This window comes from Sus scrofa, chromosome 16 (genome assembly GCF_054392235.1).
Source record: "Sus scrofa isolate SSC_HxYL_T2T_F1_AM1 chromosome 16, Sscrofa_HxYL_maternal_Yorkshire_Landrace_v2.0, whole genome shotgun sequence".
Lineage (NCBI taxonomy): Eukaryota > Metazoa > Chordata > Mammalia > Artiodactyla > Suidae > Sus > Sus scrofa.
The window spans coordinates 19,989,120-20,012,912 of NC_139398.1; positions in this window are offsets into that span (position 1 = coordinate 19,989,120).

Sequence of the window (23,793 nt, forward strand, 5' to 3'; positions counted from 1 at the left end):
ATGAACAGTAATGACTGAATTCAAGTCTAAGAGGGGGGAATAGTGAGGAATGAGACTGGAGAAATAGGCTGGGAAGAATGTAGAATTTTTTTTCTCAAGTCGAAGAAATACTCTGAAAGGAAATATAAACTTGAGGGAAAAATGAATGAATGTAGAACAAGTTACTAAAAACTTGGACTAGGTTATATAGCCATTGTGTCAGAAGTGATGGAAAAGAAGATCGTGGGATGGAATTTTTGATATTTTGGTGTTAGAATCAACAGAATGGGAATTTGTGATTGAAATGAGAGATTTTTTGTTTTAATTTTAACTTTTAAGCCCGCATTTGTTTGGATATAGAAAGTAGCTGGCCTTTTAACTTTTCATACTTGGGGATATTATAGAGCCTATTCTATAAGAACATATAATAGTTATATATATATGTGTGTATATATATATATAACAGAAATAAGGGAATATTAATATATTAAATACATCATATTTAGGTTATTTTGTGTATGTGTATATATGTATGTGTGTGTGTGTGTATATATACATATATATATAGAGAGAGAGAGAGAAACAGAGACAGAGAGAAAGAGAGACATAGAGACAGAGACAAGGAGAGAAATTTTATGAGATTAATTCAAGCCAATTGACATCTGCCTTATACCCAACAGGTTAGAGACTTGGTAGGAGTTGCTGTAGCCTTAAGTTTGAAGGCTAAAAAACTCATACAGAATTTCTATGTTGCGGTTTATACACATTTTTTTTTCCTTTGGGAAACCTCCTGCGGTTTGGATAATTGTCATTTATATTATGGAGAGTAATAAGCTTTATTCAAAGTCAACCAATTGCCAATATTATCTATGTCTACACAGTACCTTTTCAGCAACAGCTGGACTGGTGTTTGACAAAAACATTGGGCACCATAATCTAGCCAAGTTTACACATAAAATTATCCATTACAAGGACATGTTATATTAGAATAGAGAAGCAGGTTATCTTGGTCTACAGAGGCAAGAGTGTGTATTTTTTTGCAGGGAAAGAGTGGTCAAAAGTGTAAAATAATCCTGAGAGGTCAATCAATTCAAGTACTAAAAGACATCCTTTAGCTTGGAAAACCAAGATCAAAAAGTCAGATTTAAGATACCAGCCATGGAAATGGACAGAATCGAGAATACTTATTTGGTAGCATCTATGGGACTTTAAAGATTAATTGAGGCTGGTGATAGATAAGAAAACATCAAGGATAGTCTCTGGAATTAGCCTTGATGATGGGGGTGAATGTCATTCACTAAGCATCAATTGCAAGTGGTAGATAGATATGGGAAGATGGGAGTTTAATTACATGTTCTGTTTGAAATACATCAAATTATACCTACCTGCAGGAAATGTAGTAGAGACCAGCCAGCTTTGAGAACTAATGAGTTCTGGCAGATCTGTTAGAGTAAAAAAAGGGAAAATAACAAAACTATTTTCTGGGGACAACAAACATTAAATGGATGAAGAAAAGAATGGAGGAAAATGGTGATAAGAAAACAAAAATCCCTTTTTTTTTTTTTTTTTTCCTTTTCTTTCTCTGTGTTGCCATACTGTACTGGGGCTTTATAGGAACTTGATATATTCAAATCCACATTGCAGGGATAGATATATATCTATATCCATCTATAAATTGGGCCTCAGAAAGAGTAAGCAATTTGCTCAAATTGCTTATTAACAGATTAAAAGACAAATTTTCCTTGCTCTAATTGCTTGATTCCAAAGAACTCAGCAAGTTCAGGCAACTGATTGTAGTGTGGTAGGCAAAATAATACCTCTGCCTCAGGTGTCCACACTGTCATCCCCCAAACGTGTGAAAATATTATTTTAAATAAAGTTAACTTTGTCTATGAGATTTTGTTTACCTTAAAAGAGAAGACTATCTTGGATTATTTGGATGAGTCCAATATAAGTAATCTCATGGGCTCTGAAACATGAAAGAAGACTGCATATGAGTCAAGAAGAGAAACAGAAGGATGGAAGAGACAAGAGGGACTTGAAGCATGAGAAGGACTCGACTCACCAGTGTGCACTGGAAGATGAAAAAAAGGGGCCACAAACTGAGGAATGCAGGTAACTCCTAAAGCTATGAAGGACTCTCACTGGAAAGCCAGCAAAGAAAGAAAATCAAAACAGAGCCTTCAGGAAGGAATGTAGACATGCAGTCATCTAGATTTTGGCTGGGTGATACTGTGTCAGAACCACCAGATAATAAATGTGCATCGTTTTAAGATGCTAAGTGGTAATTTGTTATGGCAGCAACAGAACACTAATGCATTTATATTTAGTTTATTTTTATAAATAATATATTATGCATATGATATATTAAATGATAGAGATCTGAAAATATTAATTAAAATACAAATGCTGACCCCTTTCTGGCAATCGCCCAACATCTATTTTGCTTGTACTACGTGTAATGGTGAAAATGCATAACACACAATCTTCTGAGTATAATCCATGTTTATTATTATTTTATACCAGAAATATTACTGAATACAATGAATATGTCATCCTGTTGGTTCGAAAGGTTTAAAAAACAACCAAAATTGGAGTCTTGATAATTAGAATAGCACAGTAGTTTATGATGTATAATTTATCATGTCCTACAAATTCTCCCTAAAATGAAATTGTCCAGCCAATTCTATTTTCTAGCAGTAATAAGTTTCCATTTTCCCCCCAGGGTTCTTGGGCCAATTCACCCAAGTATAGATTGAAATGAACTGCTGCTCTTCAGATTCTTAGACCTGTGATACCAAAATCATTTCCTGTGTGTAACATGCTGGCCTTTTTTCTTTTTCTTTTTTTTTTCATTTTCTATACTTTATATTATTTATATCATAACTTGTTCAAAATAGAGAATACTGGTTATTTTTTATTAGGGAAATAAATCATTGCTGAGAAGAAGTTGGTGTACAGCTATTTAGCTCATTTTAGTCGATTTGTCTGGAATTATAGTGTGAAATTGAACTATGTGAAGAGAGATTAGTTGAAGTTGGCCTTCACTGTGACATTAATAGGACAGGAAATGGCGCCAAATGTTAATGTTTAAGGCTCAGTGTGTTTCCACCGAAGGCTATGAAGTCAACACGATTTAGTTTTCACTTTATTTTTAGAACCACTAAGAACTTCACAACATTTAAAAAATATTTTTCACTAGTTTGTGGAGACAATTGTCCTATTATTTCTATTTTTTATGAATTCTATTTTCAGTATATCTCTTTTTGATTCTGTACTTTCAAGGATTCATTACTTCTAGGCAGAAAGAAAGCTATCAAAATAATGTCTTTTTTTTCCCCCACACCCTTGGCATGTGGGAGTTCCTGTGCCAGGGATTGAACCTGTACCAGAGGTGCAGCCTGTGATGCAGCTGCAGCAATGCTGCATCCTTAACTCCCTATGTCCTATCCTACTTTTTTCTCTATTAGTTTGACACACCAAAACATGAGAACTTTATTTAAAAGGGTAAATATGATGTCTTACAAAGTTAAATACAATAATGGCATATTAATCTGTTATGTTTTCTGAGGTCATAATAAAGATTGTAGGATATTCTCAAAGATTTTGCCATCAAGATCAAATTCAAAGAGAAACGTATGAAGTACATTTGTAATCTTGGAAGATATATAGCCACAGATTTTTAAGTTCTATTTTGTTCAAAAGATTGACCTTATGTAGCTGAGCATTGATTAGTTTTTTAAACCCAAGTAAAATTTGTGTTATAAATCAAATGAAGAAAACCACTGGATCCTCATAAGCAAAATGATTGGCTCAAACTAACCCTGAGTTAATGCTCTGATAACATACAAGCAATCCATTATTGCATCATTTATCATAGGACACTGAAGGTGTCTATGATAAGCCTGTCTCTCTCATGTAAATTCTCTAGGTCACATTTGTATTTTTTTTTCATTTATTTATTTAGATTTCTAGAGCTGCATCTGAAGCATATGGAAGTTCCCATGCTAGGGTCTGAATTGGAGCTACAGCTGCTGGTCTATGCCATAGCCACAGCAATGCATGATATGAGCCGCATCTGTGACCTACACCACAGCCCACAGCAATGCTGGATCCTTAACCCACTGAGTGAGGCCAGGGATTGAACTCACATCCTCATGGATCCTAGTCAGGTTCGTTAATCACTGAGCCATGAAGTGAACTCACTTTTTTCCCTTTAGATTCCTGGTATCTAGCATGAAGCTAGCCTCACCTTTAGATTCCTGGTATCTAGCATGAAGCTAGCCTCACCTTGTATCCTCAATATATATTTTTACAAAGCCTTATACTAACCTAGGTTAAGAGTTAAGGTTCAATTTGTACCACAGGTTTAACAGGATTCTGGAGATGATTTGTGAGTTTGGAAATTGTGAGCAAGTTATCACACAATCACAGAGAATAGTGTACCTTCATTGTGTGGAATTCATGGATCTTTAGATCAAGTGCCCTGTGGGAACTGTGTCATTACAAAATTGCTCCAATGATGAAAATAAATTCCTGCACTCATTCTTTCTGTCCAAAACCAAGAACTTGGACTAGCCCTCTGGTTCTACCTGCTCCCACAGCTGCTCTACCAGTTCAGGTATTCTGTAGTTGACTTACAAATGGGGAGTTAGAAAGACATGTATGAGAGTGGGGCAACCATCTTTCTAGGATTGAACCACCTCTCTCTCTTCAATGTGTTGGCTCTTTCTAATTTGGTTTTGTTTTGGTTTGTTTTTTCTTTCTAATTTTTGAAAATTATAGCTTGCATCTGCTTCCATCCATTTTTTTTTTTTTTGCAATTTATCAAATCTAATCAAACACATCTTGGTTTAAAATATATGCTACTTTTTGCCATGGACTTCATCAACACATTACCAGCAGCTACTACACACAAAGTTCTCCTCTGCTTGAATGTCTACTGCTAGTTAAGCTACCTGACCAGCTTCATCTAAGCCTCAGGGTAGGCATAAGAAAAACTAAGACATTCAAGAGGGCCAAGTGAGAGAGAGATTATAAATGGATCTCTCTCTCAGTGGGTAATATTAGCTCCTGGTGAAATAGAGCCAAATTGGAAAAAATTAAAAAATAGTAATAATACATAGTTCCCTCTTTGTCCCCAGTGGGTTAAGAATTCAACTGGAGTGGCTCAAGTCACTGTGGCAGCACAGGCTTGATCCCCAGCCCAACACAGTGGGTTAAAGGATTCTGCACTGCCCCAGCTGTGGTGTAGGTCACAGCTGTTGCTCAGATTCAGTCCCTGGCCTGTGGAATTTCCATATGTTGCAGGTGTGGCCATAAAAAAACTTAAAATAATAAGAGTTTTCTGAGAGTTTTAGAAACCCATTTCCTAAGGATTATTCTGTGGTAATCGAAGGGGAAGAAGGTATGAGTACAAAATGTAATTAGTAATTTAGATCACGGGTTGGAAATATTTCAGTAAAGAGCCAGGTAGTGAGTAATTCAGCCTTTGCTTGTCATATGATCCCTGTCATGACTATTCATCTGTAAGGAGAAGAGTAGACAATTTTGCAGAACTGAATAGGCATCACTGTGTCCTAATAACACTTTACACAAACAGGCAGGGCAGCAGATTTGACCCATGAGCTTTACATTATCAACACCTATATTATATTGACAAGGAATAAATGTATCAAAGCCATGAAAATCCTGAAGCAAAACAAAATATTAGCTATTTAGAGACCAGAATTAGTAAACCTTAACAAAAAGCATTCCGGAATGGGGAGTAAAAGCCAGCTCTAATATTAGAGTATAATATTTTTGTCTTGAAAATAGGCGTATCTATGCAGATTGACTGTGTTAGTAACAGTGGAAAGTTGAAAGGAGTAGAACATCTTAAACTAATTGATAAGAAGGATAAAGAACTAAATGCCAAGATAAATAGTATGGCTGGCTAGCAATCATTTGATTGCTTTTGTTTTGTTTTGTTTTAAACAAAGTCTGGGGCATATGTATTAGTTTCCTTGTGCTGCCATAACAAAATACCACCGACTGGTGACTTAAAGATGAGAAATTTATTTTTTCAGCTCTGGAGGCTAGGAACCCCAGATCAATTTCCAGCAGGGTTGGTGTCTGGTAAGGGCTCTTTTTCTGGCTTGGAGACAGACACCTTCTTGCCTGTGTTCATATGGCCTTTTCTTGATTCATGTGTTAGAGAAAGAGAGAGCCTTCTGGTGTGTCATCTTATAAGGACACTAAACCCATCAGATCAGGGTCCCACTCTTATGAACCCCATTTCACTTTAATTACTTCCTTAGTGGCCCCGTCTTCCAAAACAGCCATTCTGGGCATTAGGGCTTCAAGCACATGAATTTGGAGAGAACACAGGCATTCAATACATAACCATAGAGATATTGTAAGTGGGCAGTGCTAGAAAGAATAGAATTGTGTAATTAGTGCTAATAATAACATTTGAAAAAGAGAAAACACACCCTAAAATACCTCCTAGTCAAGGCTTGCTAAATACATATAATATTTAAGCAAAGCCTTAGAGTTAGGGGCTTTGTGAATGGGAAAAAAAAAAAAAAAAAAAAAAAGCAGAGAGAGAGAGAAAGAATAATTAACCTAAAATTCTCTTCAGCATTAAGTGTTGAAGAGAAAAAATTAAATTGTTCATCTTATGTGTTTTGGGTTGTGACAGAAGTAAAGGTAAGGAATTGGATATGTTTGCCTGTAATATATAGAAATATATGTCTCATTATGACCACTGGAAAAGGAGAGCAGTATACAAATCAGAAAGAAAGGTACAAGAGGAAGTATTGGTAGAAATAAAGTGAGATAAATAGCAAGTTGATCAAATCAACAATAACAGAATATAATAGCAGAAAATAACAATGTAAATAAATAATAAACATAAAATAAGGTAAATACAAGGTCATGTTACATATGATTGATTTAAGTGATTACTAAATTTCCCTAACAACTAAAATATACATCAAAGATTGTTTTTAAAAACTCATTTCTATGTTGTTACGAGAAACTTTAATATATACATCACATTGTATATGCATAAAACTACATAGATGCTAAATGTATAAAAAGAAATAATAAATATGTAAGATGTTAATAAATTATAATAATAATCAGATATTTCAAAAAATTCTTTTATAATTGATTAGGTCAATTCCTTAAAAAATAAAATAATCAAAAAGTAAATGTATAACTAATCATTCCAATAAAATTCAACATGCTACTATAACTAAATTAAATTTTAAAGCCAAATGTATTTATCAATAATCAAATGATCAGTATCTTTCAATTTAATTCAGTATAATTTCTTTCTAAAAGGAAGTATTTCCCCACATATTAAGACTCATCTTTAAATATTAGCATGTACTTAATAAATTATCATACAGAAGAAAGAAAATCTATGAATGAATAGTGGTAATAAAACCATAGACTAACCTCTTTATTCTAAACTAATCATCATGAACAACATTTCTGTAAATAATATTTGATGACCTCAAGTAGCATTTACGATTTATAGTATGCCTCAGTTCTTTCAGTCTGCTGTAACAAAATACCATAGACTAGGCAATGTATAAACATCAGACATTTAATTTTTACAGTTCTAGAAGCTGAAAAGTCCAAGATAAAGCATCTTAGATTTGGTGTCTGGTAAGATGTCCTCATAAGACAGAAGGGGCAAAGGAACTCTTTGGGATCTCTTTTAGAAGGACACTAATCTCATTCATGAGGATCTAATCAATTTTCAAAGGACCTACCTCCAAATACCATCACATTGGGAATTAGGTTGTAACATACAATTTGGGGGCACAAACATTTGTGCATAAAAAGGCAAGGTGTGAAATACTATTAATAGTCATACCCATAAATAGTCAGAGAGACATTAAGTATTCTTTCCCTAGAGCTACCAAAACAAAGTACCTTAGACTAGGTGGCTTAAAAAAAAAAAGAATTTTGTTCTCTGATAGTTCTGGAGGCTAGCAGTCTGAAATCAAACTGGCATCAGACACACTGTCCTTCTGAGTTCTAGGAAAGAAACTTTTCTTGCCTCTTCTAAGCTTCTGGTGATATCAAGAATTCTTGGCATTCACTGACTTGTAGATGGATCACTCTGATTTCTGCCTCCATAATCATAAAATGTTCTTTGTGTGAGCTAATCATAATCTATTACTACCTCAAGTAGGTCTAATTTCGGGATGCTGGAGATTATAGGTGTTTTACATGCTTTATTTAGAATGAATCATGATTATTTTTTCCACCAAAAAATATAAATTAATGTGAGAATTAAAAATGGCTGCTTGAAAACAAATTTTAAAAGGTCATTTATTTGAAGAAGATTCTTTAATCATATATAAGTAACTTGTCAAAGTTTTGCTGATCTTTCATTTTGAATAGATGTGATAGAAACATGTTAAACACGCAAATCTGCATTAGCAATTGAGTGCAAATCATTGAAGTCTTCTACAAAATTAAAAAAGAAATTACAATGCCCAAACTTAACGTGCCCTCGTTTGCATAAGAGATAATTATATGACCTTGCTCATAAATTGATGAGTTGCAATGGAGAGAATTTAGGGTCTATTTTTGCAGAATCTCCCTTTATGAAATATAAAAGATGTTCTTACAAGCTGCCATTTTCTAAGGCTCCCTATATTCCTGCCTTAGGCATTTTTTCAAACCATATTGTGTGATCAAAATTTAAAATTGTAAAACTGGAAACAAGCACAGCTTTCCTTCTTGTGAAAACAAGTACCATTTTTCAAGTCTCATATACAATTTTCCCAAATTTTGGCTTTCGGATATTAATTCATTTTCTTGGATGATAAGTGCCATTAGTTGAAAGTAAGTGTAATTTCTAAATCCAGGAGACACAAACTGTCTTTTTTTTTTATATGATTTATAACTTTACTATATTTAGAGAATTTTAGTAAAAGGGAAGCAATAAGAGAAGACGATTTAAGGGGGTTAATAATTTTCAAAATGCCAGAGGCCAAATTATAATCAAGTTTTCATACATTTAGTTAATTAACACTTGGAAATAGTTTTAATTTATGAGGAATTTAGAGTGTTCTTAATAGGTTAGACACATGTAATTGCCTCTAGTACCTATAATCATCTTGATGCATAATTTGCATGGAATAGGATGAAGATAAATGAACTGGAAAAGCATTAGAATTCCAAAAATCTTGCTAAATGTTCATACCAATGTTCAAGTCCCTTGAAGAGCACTCCAATCTGTTACTTCATTTTTAAGAACATTGTAACTATTTATCAATAAGATAAACTTCTTGGTATAATTGATGTCAACATTGTATTAAATAGCAGTAATCTACTTGTTATTTATAGAAAACATTATAGAGATAAAAATAAATTGCTTTTCAGAAAAGTTTAACAAGGTTCTGTTATGTTCAGTAAACTGTGGAGAAATATAAAGCTCAATTGTTTCTCTTAAAAACTGTTCATGTAGTCAATAAGATTTGTTTCATAGAAAATAAAATGTGTGTTAAGTCAATAAGACAATATTGAAAAAAAACAGATGAGCATAAAGAAATGTTAACTCTTTTATAACAATCTGGAGAATTATGTAGTTGTAGTGCAATATATTATCTAATTCAGAGGGTACCAAGAGGAAAATTCTAACATTCTAGAAGTTTCCATCCAAAGAACAAACTATTTTAATATATTCAGTGCAGCTTCTTCCTCACCATGGGTGAAATTCTCTTTATATTCTGACATGTTTTTAATTCTTCCTTCTCTTTGTCATTTTAAGAAGAACTAAGAAATATCTAGACTAATGAGAACCTTTAAGAAATATCTAGACTTTTCTTTCTTTCTAAGTTAGTTTTTAAAAACTTGTTGGTTTCAAACACTTTTTATAGAGTAACTTTAATCTATTTAAAACTTCTACACTTTCTAGTGTTTATATTGAAATTAATGCAGTCGTGCCCCACTTTGCGTTTCTCCTCAAAATTTCACCATCTTTTTTTCTTTTTTTAACAACTGGCCTAGAATTGAACTGATCCCTATTTGGACTTTTGCTTCCCCAAATATTCAACCATTCCTACTCACTCTCTCCTTCCTCTGCCAGAATTAGAGTCTGGTGCTGCATTATGTTGTGATAATAAAAACTTCAGATTAAATTTAAAATACTCTATTTAAAATACTCTGTAAATTATCTCATGCCAGTGAGCAGAAAATAGAGAGAAGGCTCTGCTGTCTTCTATTGGGGTCACAAACTGATCTGGTCTGTCTGGCTTCTCTACTACCCCTCTTTTGTATTAATTATTCTCTTTATAATTCTGCAAGGAGAAGGGGTGTTCTGCTTTTGTTTTTTATTTTTCATTCCAGGATAGATCAAATTAATATAGACACTTTTCTTTCCCAAAATAGAGATTGGTGATTGTTGTTATGGTCCTGCTCTGCAAAATAGGTTTTTACAAATGGCACTTGTATACAAGAGCTAGCCTGAAATCATGTGGGTACTAAAGCATGTATATTTACCTCTAGTCAAAATTAAGAGCAGGTAAGTGAGGTGTCCATGGCTCCTCTGACCTTTCTGTCCATTTTTTAAAATCACTCCGTACCCCTCACAAGGTGATTCCAAGCTTACACTCTTGATACTCTCAGTGAAGACCCAGAATCGCAAATTCGGCAGGTATGGAGTAGTATTTAATTGTTTATTAGATATGAAACACTTGAGTAATTGGAAGTATTAGCTTGGCCATATGAAATTGCTAATGTTTAGTTCATAGTAGCCAGATAATAACAGTTTCATATAATTTAAATTAATAGATAAAAAATGAAAACATTCTTTAAAAAAATTGAAAGTTGAGAAATCATTTGTGTTTAGAATTCTAATCTAGTTAGAATTTTATATCTAGATCTAGATATAAAAAGCAATTATTCAAAATTCACTTAAAAATCACGTTTAAATTTCTATAATTCTAAAGTATGAAAAAGAAAGCTTTCAAGAAAGCTTAGTTCAAAAGCCTAGAAGGGAAGCATTATTTTTCACTTCCCTGTAACAGTTTTAGTCAAGAGGAAGATAGGATTATTCTATGAATCTGAATCAGACTAAGAGAAAACCACATGAGCATCTATAAAACCTACTAGAAGACAGACACGCAAACATAATCTCAGGGCTTCCGATAGAGGCATCCCCTGCTTTTTAATACTTCACTTTACACCACTTTGCTTTTTTGAAAGACCTACATTAGTACCCTGTTTTTACTTAACAAAAGATTCCAAAGAGGATTTTTGCTTTTACAAAAAAAAAAAAAGCTAAAATAGCATTCACCATTTGCTTTGCAGCAAGTGGTTATAGAGGCAATACTGCACCCCTAGCGGGGAAGGTACCTCCCCCCACCATCCCCAAGCTCCTACCCTGAAACCACTCAGCATCTTAGCATCAAACCGCTATAGCTTCAAACTATGCGAGCATCTGTTTCATCTCGATTTATTTTATTTTTTGCATCCATTAGCAAGATGTGTCCTAAGGTGATTGCTACTTTCTTTTATGCCATTTTGGCTTACATTTTGGTTTTGATAGGAACAGGACTTCTTTCAGATGGGTGGGTGGGACCTTATTATGGGATGTTTAGCAGCTTTAATTTTGTAATTGTCCTGGTTCAGTACTGCTTTGCAGGAAGAACATTCTTCCCCACTCCCCAGGAGAACCCCTTCCACCCCAAGTGACTCCTCCTTCAATATGGTGGTGGATGGCTGCTATGTTCTGATTCCTAGCACACCCAAAAATCAGTTACCTTTTTTTCAAACCCACTGCTAATTTCTGAATAGTAGGAGCCATACCAAATGTTACAAATTGTTCCATAAATTATGATACTCACAAAAGAGTCACAAAGTGGAGAGTGATAAAGATCTGTTACTTGAACTCCATTTCAGCACCCATTTTTATCAGTGTCCATACATTTAACTGTATCTACCTATAATAGAGAATACTTTTGCAAACAATAAAAGTAGTTCATAGAAAGAGCCCTTAATAGTTTTCTCATGTCCTTGTGCTGTTTCCCACTGTGTCACAAAATAATCCAGCCCACACATCCTTTGTGCATAAAAGAACCTCTATCATGGAATATTAAGAGGAAAATAATTTTCAGAAAATAGTTCTGAGATTTTTCTATCTGTGTAAGGTAGTTGCCCACACTTTCTGAATAAGGTAGATAAAAGTATATTTGTAATAGCAAGGCATTACAACTAGCTGAGTTACTGGAGTGTGTATTTTCTTTTTACTTTATGCAGGAAAGGGACATGACCTTAATTTAAAATTTTAATATATGCTATTTATTTTCACAACAGAAGCACATAGTATAAATATGCAGTAAGTTTTTATTTTTAAACTCATGATACAATATTTCTTTCCAAATACATAGATTGCCTTCATAAAATTCTCCATAAAGGAGCATATGTTAACCCAACAATTGTGCCATATTCAGAAGGATCATGGTATTCTGCTTTGGAATGAACTTCAAATCCTATGAATCATTATTTTTTGAATTTTCATTTTAAGACAAAGCATTGATTCTGAGATTAGAGTTGATTGTCAAAAAGAACCCAGCTTGATTTTAAGTGAATTTGTTTTGTCAGGGTGATATAAGTTAACAGTTTAAAAATTTGACAATAAAAGAAGTAAACTGATATTCCATAGCTTCCATGCTGAAAGGTGCTTGTGTTTTCCAACTCCACAAAATGCTTATTTATAAAACCAAACAAATGTACTGGGTTTATATGGCTTTGCTTTTTCTACATTCAAGGGTGGATAAAATATTGCCATTTTTTATAAGCCAGTATTATCAAATCCAGTTTGGGGATGGTTATTTAATCTATGTTCTGTATTTCTTTGCCTGGTTATTTTATGTCTATTTCTCTATAGTCCTAATTGTGAAAATAACTATCAAAAATTCCTTTCCTTTTTGCTGTGCAGCAGAAACTGACATAACATTGTAAATTAACTATACTTTAATTAAAAAATTCCTTTCCAGAGTTCCTATAATGGCACAGTAGAAACGAATCCAACTAGGAACCTTGAGGTTGTTGGTTTGATCCCTGGCCTCGCTCAGTGAGTTAAGGATCCGTCCGGCATTGCTATGATCTGTGGTGTAGGTTGCAGACATGGCTCAGATCTGGCATTGCTGTGGCTGTGCGGTAGGCCGGCAGCTACAGGTCTGAATCAACCCCTAGCCTGGGAACCTCCATATGCTGTGAGTGTGGCCCTAAAAAGAAAACAAAAACAAAAACAAAACAAAAACCCAAAAAACAAAACAAAACAAAAACACCTTTCCTTTATCTTATAATTTGATAATGTTCTTACTACAAGTTGTCTCTCTAGTGTGGATAATGAATAATTTTGGTCATTTTGTCTTATTCTCTTACTAGTTTTAACTCTAAATAAAACAAAATTCATGTCATATTGAAAATGCTTCAGTTTTTTCTTGTTCCAAAGCAAGCAATCTTATGACCCCAGCACACAATGTTTAATTCTAAATGCCGTCTCATTACTTATATTTTTGCAAACTTTAAATTTTTGAGTGGTTTTAGATTCACAGGAAAATTTCAAAGATAGTACAGAAATTTTCCAGATACCACATACTCAGTTTCCTATATTATTAACATCTTACACTTTTATGGCACACATGTTACAATTAATGATTAATATCATTAATGATCCAATATGAATGCATTTGTATTAACTAAAGTCCATATTTTATTCATGTTTCCTGAAATCTAAGCTAATGTTCTCTTTTTCTCCCAGGATCCCACAACATCTGGAATTATAGTGTCTCCTTAAGCTCATCTTAGTTGGGATACTTTCTCAGACTTTGCTTATTTTTGATGACTTGCAGAGTTTTGAGGAGTTCTAGTCAGTTAGTTTTTACACTATCCCTCAAATGGGATTTGTCCATTTTTTTTTTTTTTTTTTCATGATTCAACTGTGGTTATGGAGTTTGGGGGAAGACCGCAACTGGAAATGCCATTCTCATCACATTATATCATTGGGTATAGGTGAATATAATACACTACCAAGAGAAATTATCACTGCTTGTTGTCACCATTGTCATCTTGTTGAGGTCATGTTTGTCAGGTTTCTCCAATGTGAACTTATGTCTTTTTTCTCCATTTCTATACTGTACTTTTTGTAAGGAAACCACTACATATAGCCCATATTTCCAAGAGTCGGGGGTTATACTTCACTTTCCTGAGGACAATGTGTCCATATCAATTGGGATATTCTGTAGAAAGGAGGTCATTCTCCCCTGTTTGTTTTATTATCCAACCATTTATAACAATATGGACTTGTGGATATTTATTTTACTCAACTTTATCAGTTCTGATACTGAAATCATTCCATCTTTAGCTATTGGGAACTCTTCCAGTTTGTACCTGTGTCTTTCTGACATATCCCTATTCATGTGTGTGTGTGTGTGTGTATGTTTAGGCACTTCCTTCCTTATTGTCATTATAAAATATTCTAGGTTCATCTTGCAAACATCCTGCCCCAATCCTAGAATCACCACTTTCTCCAAGGAGTACTAACTAGTTCCTTTTATTGGAGAATGATATTATAAACCAATTTTTAGGCATGAGATGTGCTTGTTGCCACTGGGGAATCATTTATTTCTAAAAAAAAAAAAGATCTCATTATATTATTAAAAAAAATAAAATGAACTTTGTGATGGTTTTAGTCTAATATAGTCAGATAGATAATATTATATAACAGTGCTGTTATAAATGCATGCTAGTTGATATTGTGTAATATAACTTATTTTTAATATTTTGCTTTCCATTTTAAATAGTCAGTGAATGAGAGGTCACTCCTTGACCTTCTATTTGTTGTTTTATAGAATGAGACCCTTCCAGCCTGGAAGACTGTGAGTGGTTCTCTTTATCATCTCCAATGTACACAGAATTTTATATACACACACACACACACATATATACACAGAATGATAGCTATTGAACATTTCCACAAAATACGAAAAGCAATGAAGGACTATATTTTCCGTACGGAAATCTGGGTCATCTAAGAGATTATGCAGGTCTCTGTGTGTGGAAGTGAGTACTTTGGCAGGTTATGGTTTATCTTCTTAAATCCACTGACTAAGAAAACCTAATGTAGAAACAAACAAAAAAAATGGAGATTTACAAACAGTGGTACTTAAGCTCATCATGATTAGTTAGACATAAAATCCTTCAACAACTTGCAGGATTATTGAAAAAAATGTGTATTTTCTTCACATGCATTTTACTTATCACTTTAAATTTTAAATTTCACCCAAAGATACTATAGAGTAATAAATCTATCCCTTGTTATATCATAAACAATAAAAAAATACTTGTTTCTTGTTACCAGTATTTGTTTGTTTTTGGCTAATAATGCAGAATGTTCTGTAAGAGGAAGGTGGACTTGACATCTCCAAGAACTACTCTGCCCTGGATCAGACATAATACTTAGAGTAAAAAGGGGACAAAGCTGTACTAGAGGCATCACTAAATGCATTAAAACATGTGAAACATCTCAGGTTAAACACAATATGCTGATAAATGAGAATGTTTTGCTTCAGGAATAGCAAAATTTAAAATGTACATCTACTTCAAAATACTTTTGGATCAGTTCAGATATATCAGTCATGACTTAGGGTGCTAAAAAGCCACCCACTGCACACGAAAGAAAATAGGGTAGTAAGTGTCCAAGTATATTCTATTTGACATCAGTCCATCACAATAGACATGTAATGGAAAGAGCATAATCAGTGTATAGGGTGTTTTGTCTTTTGGCAATGAGTTGCGTACTATATAGGACAATTGGAAAATGAATCACAGGTTGTACTATTTTCTGACTGTCATCAGAAGTAAACTGGATAGCTTAAACAAACAAACAAAAACTAATGAACTCATAATTTTGAAGTTTGCAAATCCAAGATCCAAGTGTCAGCAGAGCTCATTCCTTCTGAGGAATGGCTGTCTCTCCTTAGTTTCTGGTGAGTTTCTGGCAATCTCTGGCATTCCTTGACCACTAGATGCAATGCACCCATGTCTGCCTTCATCTCAGACAGCATTTACAAAGGGTTTATAGATTAGCCTTAAAGAGTCAGGGGAAACGTCCCAAAGCAAATCACTTCCATACTATAACCTAAGGCGATCTCTATGTAAAGGGGCCTGGGAGGTTTGGAGATTATTCTTGCATTGTGAACAGTTAGAAATTAGAGAGGAACCACGTTGCAGAGGAGATGGGAGTTAGGTGATTGCTATCAGCCTTTACATTTCCAAGACATTCTCATGCAAATAAAACCATTCTTGGTAGAAGAGATAATATCCTAGTAATTAAGGTAGATTGTGTTCGAAAGTGTAGTTCTCTTCTCGAGGCACCTGTTTCAGTGTAGAACTCTCATTGTTACAGATGCAGTTGGAGCACAAAACAAGGAAGAGTTGGAGCACTAACGTAATCAGGAAACTACAAGTAGGAATAAGATATGAAAACTGTGTTTTGGGGAGTGAAGTTGGGAACTGAGTTGTGATGAAAATGCTAAGCATGAACCATGTATAAGCCAAGTGAATGTACATTTTCTTCTGTGGTAAATGAGCATTTTATAATAAAACCAAGCCAGGGATCAAGACTCCTTTTCCTCATTTTCCTTAACTGTAGCTTACTTATTTATCACTGAGGTCTTCTACTGCAAGGAAACATAAAGTCATCTGATTTCCCATCACAGCCACCAATTAGTATCCTGGGTTTGGAAATTTTTATTGGGATCCCGAAGGCCAGTTTCTACTTGTCCAAGTCCATGAATTGTCAGCTTGATAGTAACTCCCAAGCAAGTACACTTAACATTCGATTGTGCTTTGTCTCTTAGAGACAAGATGACTAGGTACCTACCAACCTTAGTATCACTGAGCATCTGCATAGTACAACTCCAATGTGTATGTGTGTGTGTTTATTCACTTTACTGTGGTTACACATAAATATAGGATGAGACATTAATTTATAATATTAAAGTCCACAATACAAAAATCTGACAAATACTTCACATTTTTGAGCTTTGCTTTCTCTCTTTGAGTCTTGTTCTGTGGGTGGCATCTGCAAGGAGAATGGAAAAGAAGCAAAGATGTTTAGCTTTTCTGGAAGATTCAGTCTCCCTAGAATCGGAGAGAAATAGCCCACGTGTGGTTTACTAATGATGAGCATTATTTAGTTTTTGTTTTACACTTTCAACTTGTTTTTAAGTAATGTAAAAAATAAAAAGTGACAGCTGAATCTGGTGAAATATTAAGGAATTAAAAATACAGAAATCAGTTTTCTGTAGGTGACAAATACTCTTCATCAGCTCCTGAGAATTTATCGTGGAATGGAGTATATATCTGTGTGTGGACTGTATTTAATAAGGACATATGCTTTTAATGCATATTATTTTTTTCCCACTTATTTTCCCTTCAATTCTGTCCTAGGGCAATACTCCACATAAAGTCACCAACAAGCTCTTTCATTTCTTGAATTATTCTTAGAAAATAAAATGTTATATCATAACTTTAGGTCATAGACACCGTAGCATAAATTGACAAGACCGAAGTCATCAGTTCGAAATTATGACATTTGGAACTTGCTTTCACATAAATGCTCAATCCTTTTCCTTTATCCTTAATGGTAAATATAAATTAAATTTCCCCCTCTTTAAGGAAAAAAAAAAGTGTGACTTCTATTTTCCTTTATCTTTAGGACATTTACTTTAGGAAACTTGTAATCGTTAAGATTTTTCTTTGTCTGTTCTAAATGCATGTAAACTTTTTTTAAGATAAATAAGCTTTTCTCTTATCACCTTAACCCCGAAAGGCCTTTCTCAATAACCTGGTAACCATCTCTGAAGTGTCCTCATCAAGGAAGTTGGAGACCCAGTTCCTGTGGGAGGAGAGAACTCTAACTTCTGCAGGAACCTCGCTCCATATTGCAAATGTATTTCCCATCATAATGATGTAAGATGTTTAGGGTTCCTTTGGATAAAGCCAATTAGCTAACAGGTGATCAACCCAATTATCCTGTGAATTTAAGATGATTTATGTGTGCCAAATAAAGCCAACAAGTCCTTATAACATGTATGCAAAGTATTGTATCTGCTTGCCTATATAAATTGGAATGATTTTATTTGATCTTTGCAATCCTTTAGAAGATTGCAAGTGATATGTATCACATTCTGGTTCAAGCTTCATTCAATGATAAAATTGTTTTATTTCTTTTCTATCTTTGAGGGGAAGCTCTGCAGGCAGGAGAAGATTTGTTTTAAATGTTTTCCCAACAATATACACTGGTCCCTTTCACTGAGGGGAAGTGTGTAGACGTCCTTTTCTCCGTAATCTAGTGTTTCTATTCCTCATTCATCTATTACCTGCAAGCAAGAGTAAGAGGAATTATACACTGAGTAAAAACTTAGTGGGTCTGCCAGCAAGATGGTTGTAAGCTCTCTAGTCTCAGCCAATGGACAATGCTGACTTTTCCTCTTAACTGGAAACTTTTAATTATATTTGTCATGGGCCATATCTCTGGTCTCTGGCTAGCCATGTGGTCTTCAGTCCTGGTCTTCATTTATGTTTAGCACCTACCATATTCCTCATGGAGTTCTAGACACAGGGCATAAAACAGTGAAAGAAACAGACAAAACATGCCTTGAGGAAACTAATATTCAAATTTTTGACACTAATATGGGTTTTTTAAAGATTAGCAGAAGCATACTAAAATGTTAAGGGTTTAGTTGACCAAGAATCAATTGGAATTGTACAGCATCAAACTGGAAGTGGTTATACATACTCTACCAACAGCACCTGTGGAGAACTTTTTATAGAGAGAAAGCAGAGGCAAAGCAAGGAAATTATTGTTTGTAGCTTAAAGCCTAGTTGTTTGCTTGTTTGTGATTGTCTATCCTTAGGGTTCAATTTTGTAACCTTGAAGCATTTTAAAGACATTGATTTTGATTTGCTTATGTAAGCCACCACAGCATTAGAGTCACCTATAATGGTCTTAATTGTTTTAAGCAGGCTAAGAGGAAAATAGTAATAATAATAAGAGGAGAGAAATATGGGTTAGTGGGGAGTATTTGACAATTCTAGGTGGATGGATCTCACCTTCACTCTAAGGAAGTTAGTACTCTACTTCTTATATTCCATGAGGTTTATTTTAATCAGCCAGTTTTATTTAAATAAATTTAAGCAGAATCATAGTCTTTAAAATATTCAGTCACTAAGAATTAAGCCACATTGGTCATATTAAGAGCACATTAAATGGAAGGGCAAAGGAGGACAAAAACAACAGCTATTTCCTCTCACCAAGGTTGATGTTGCCTTAAAGGAATTTGTTTAATTAGTCAAGAGCATTCGATGTTTTACCTGCATTAGAAATTAAGTTTTTAGAAGTCTTGCATGATTATAAAGTGGGTACAAGATGATGAAAGTAACAGAGAAACAGAGCTGGAGGTACATAAGTCTATTGTTAGAAGCTCTATATCAAAATGTATTATTTCAAGTGTGAGCTGGGTCCAGCAGTGAAAGTATCATGGCTGTGCATGGAGGAATCAGAACTGCAGAGCTGTGACCAAGGCAGGTAGAGAGGGTGGGGAGGCTCTGGGTGGAATATCCATGGGCTAGGGCTGCCATAACAAAGCACCACAGAACGGGTGGCTTAAACAACGGAAACTGACTTTCTTATGGTTCTGGAAGCCAGAAGTTCAAGATCAAGTGACAGCAGGAATTTGTTCCAGGCCTCTCTCCTTGGCTTGCAGATGTCTGGCTTTCTTCACATGGCACAATATGAAATGGATTGTGCCCCTCCACGGCATTTGTATTTAAGGCCCTAAACTCCCATGTGACTCTGGTTGGAGATTAAGGTTTTAAAGACATAATTTAAGGGTAAAAGGATGTCATAAAATTGGGGCTATTACTCAACAGAACTGGTGAAAAGAGAAAGGGACAGAAGCTCTCTCAGAGGATAGGCCCTGAGAGGACTCAGCCAGAAGGCAACTGACTGCCAGCCAGCGGGAGGCCAAAAACCTGAAAGAGACTGGTGCCTTGAAAGGGGAATTCTAACCTCCAGAACTGCGAGAAAATAAATTTCTGTTGTTTGAGCCATCTGGTCGGCTGTGCTTCGTCATGGCAACCCAAGCAAACGAAAACATGGCATTTACCCTGTATGCATATCTGTGTCTAAAATTTTCTCTTCTCATGAGACTGGTTATATTGAATGACAATCCACACTGATGACCTTCTTTTAACTTAATTGCCTTTTCAAATAACATATCTTTAGCTATCATTACATTCTGAGGTACTGGATATTCCAATTTCCACACAAAAATATTTTGGGGAGGACATGATTCAGCCCACCCTGCCATGTTCCCCTCTCCATCCTGACATGTTTCCCTATGAGCGAGTGTTGCCAATTGACCTTAGTCATGAGATTCCCCTGGTGGATGGAAGGCAAACAGAGGAAATATACATGGATGCCTAAACAGAACCTCTCAATGCACTCATGTGGTTTCTGCCTTTGCCTCTCGAAATTCTGCCCTCTGTCATATCTACAACATGTCCTAAAGAATTGTTTTTCCCTCAGCATACATTCTGAAATATGAAGGCAGGTAAAGCCAAGCATCGGCAGACTACATCAGATCTACTGCCATCATTTCATATGAGCAATGAAACATGTTTGTGTTAAGTTCTAGGATATTAGTGTTGTTTCCACAGAAATAACTGACTAAAAAAATATGTGTACCAAAAATGGCAAGCTGCCACAGCACACACTTAAAATATATAGCATAGCTTTGCTTTTGAATGCCAATTAGTAAAGAAGGAAATTCTATTGAAGTTTGTAGCAGAAAAACATTGGGTAGAACTGTCAACTGAAATAACTTGGGAGGCACAAAATTTGTCAAATAAACCTGTGGCATCTTGAAATTGGGTTTACCCAAGAAAGAATATCAGTATCATGAAATTGTTTATTATTAGCTACACTGGAAAATATTGCAAAAATTAGATTGACTCAGGAAAAAAAAAGGCCAATTTACAGTCAGAGTCAAAAAAATTAGAATCCAGAAAATCAAGGCCATGAGTATTTGAACAAACAATTTTTTAATTCTAGCCGGTAAAATAATACAAAAAAAATTCAAGGATATGGTCATAACATTCTTTGTCAAAATATGTGTTTTGGCTAATAGGGCACTTAGACATGCATTCAATTTGATTGAGTGGTTCTAGGAAAGAGAACAAGGGTATTATTCCATGGAAGCCTGAGAAACTCAGACACATATGAGTATTGACTGGCATTTGGAACTGACTGAAATCAGTGGGTGAAATGCTTTTAAAAATTGAGTATGTTGAGTTGCCTAATAGCCTACCAGTCTAGATGAAAGAATATGGTGACTGTTCAAGGTGAAAATATGGCTCTTGGGATTTCAAGTTACTAGGTATGGGAAATCTTCTTAATCCCCTCAAACTGTATATTCTTCATTTCTCTGCAAGTCATCCAAGAAAGTTCATGAAATAACTTTCCACAGGATAGAATTGAGACACATGGAGAACAGTGCTTTCAGAAAGGATGATCAAGAACTTATCAAGGAATATTTCATGTGTCAAGAATTGGGGGATTTCACATCTTTCACCTTCTCTTCAGAAATGCTATTGACCTGAAACTTGCATGTGTGTGTACTCTCTCCTCCTTTCCAGACGTGACAATTTACTGTATTTGTCTTATTACTGTTTCATCCTTCACTGCTCTGTGTATGGGTGTGCGCGTGATGTGAAGAAGCAATAGCTTGTCATTTCAGTTACAGATGTTGGTGCAAGCAAAACTGTGTTCTTGATGTTGGAGAGTCAGCAGTGAGTGATGATTTGAAGTGAGATCTTATTCCTTGCTCAAGAATTGAACCTGGGCAGCCTGGATGAAAACCAGGGATCCTGGCGCCTAGACCAGGTAGAGGCTAAAAGCAGAATTGCTCTAATTCTTGCCCACTGTTGAAACAAAAAATGTTTCAAGGAGGAACAGACTGTAAAGATAAGTACAAAGTTTATTATTAGAAACACAGTACAACATGTGGGAGAGCACACAGAGGAGCAGTCTAGTTGTCTAAGGCAGAAGCAAAACAGTAATACACACCCAAAGGAGGAATGTGAGTGTGGACATCCCCCTCATTGAGGAGCGTGGTGGAGAGGTGATCTAAACCACTTATATGGGGCGGTTCTTCCAGGTCTTTTTTTTTTGTCCTTTAGTCAATTATCTTGTTTTACCTCTCATACCCGGCTGGACTCTGGGCCCTCCCCAAAATGCCCAAAATGCATGAACATATTTTGTCCAAAAAGGATTCCAGAGCAAAGTGTTATGGGATGGTTATCAGGACTCCTTATGTCCTGGCACTGCCTTCCTTTCTGACCCCTAGGAGTTTTTCTACACATATGGATTTAGGAGTCTCCCCTGATCCCAAGGATAGAAAGTACTTAACCTCTTGATCTTTCACCCAAGTAGGGCTTAGCCATTCTCTGCCCCTGCCATTACCATTATTTAACATGTCCACAGAAAACAAATTTGTTTTTTGCCTTGTGTCTGTTTTTATTTCTATCTTGAAGTATAGATAGGTGGCTGGTTATAAATGTATACCCTGGAGCTCATATATCTCCTGCCTTATTCTGATCTGATGCAGATCATGAGGTTCCAAATTTTAAACCTGATAGAATAATTGGATGAGGCATTCGGATGCTCTTGGAGGGTGTGGGTTTAATTGCATTAAGGGAAAGCAAATTGTTTTTCAAAACCAAGAGGGTCTGCTGTGGTAGAATGAATCAATTGTTCACAGTTTTTCTTCTCTCTTCACCCTTGCTATGCTTCCCTGCGGATTGACAATACATTGCTGAGAGATCCTTAAACTTATATTGTTTCACCCAGGGGTGTGTAAGCAGACATAATTTTCTCCACCACTGTGCAAGAAGCATTCCATGCCCTTGTGTGCCTTGGCTCTGTTTCATTTTGTTCCTGCACTCACCCATGAGAACAGCACATCCCACGTGTGGGCAGGTCTTTTTGGCCTGGGTTCAAGAATAAGAACTTATTAGAGAAGGGCAATGTCCAGAAAAAAAATGATAACTAATCTGCAATCTCAAAGAAAAAAAATAAACTGTGTTAATTGTGATTGAGGTTGTTATTTTAACAAAATTGTTTAAAGCAGATATATCATCCAAATTACTATTCAAACACAAATAAAACATGACATGTAGTATTTAACGAGGAGAGAAAGTTTTTAAAACCTAAAGAAAATGAATAGTAGTGATATGAAGAGATCATAAAGTCTTGTCAAAGAAGAGTACTCGACTTTTGTTTTACATCTAGATCCATAAACAAAGGGGAAAGAAAAAAAAAAAAAAAAGAAAGAGAGCTTTACATTTTGAAAGAGCTAAAAGCATGCTATTAAAACTCATTGTGACTTGTGTAGGGTGTGGGCAAATGGATTGCCTCCCAATTTGCTATTATAATATATATAATGTAGGTTTCTTGAGTGAGAAAGTATTTTTCTGTGGGTTCTTTATGGATCCCTCTTCATATCAGCCTTTAGGCTTAAAAATGAGTAGCAATCACACTTCAAAGAGCTGGCTTCTGACTCTGGGTCTAGAGGTCTTAAAAATTTACTGCCCAACTATTTTATGAATTCAGAAAGTCATTTTTGCTTAACTCTACGATCTTATATTACCTCCAGCTAGTTCTAATCTGGCTCCTGTTTAAATATGGTAATTATGTACCAAGCTCCCACTGCTCAACAGTGTAAACTCTAA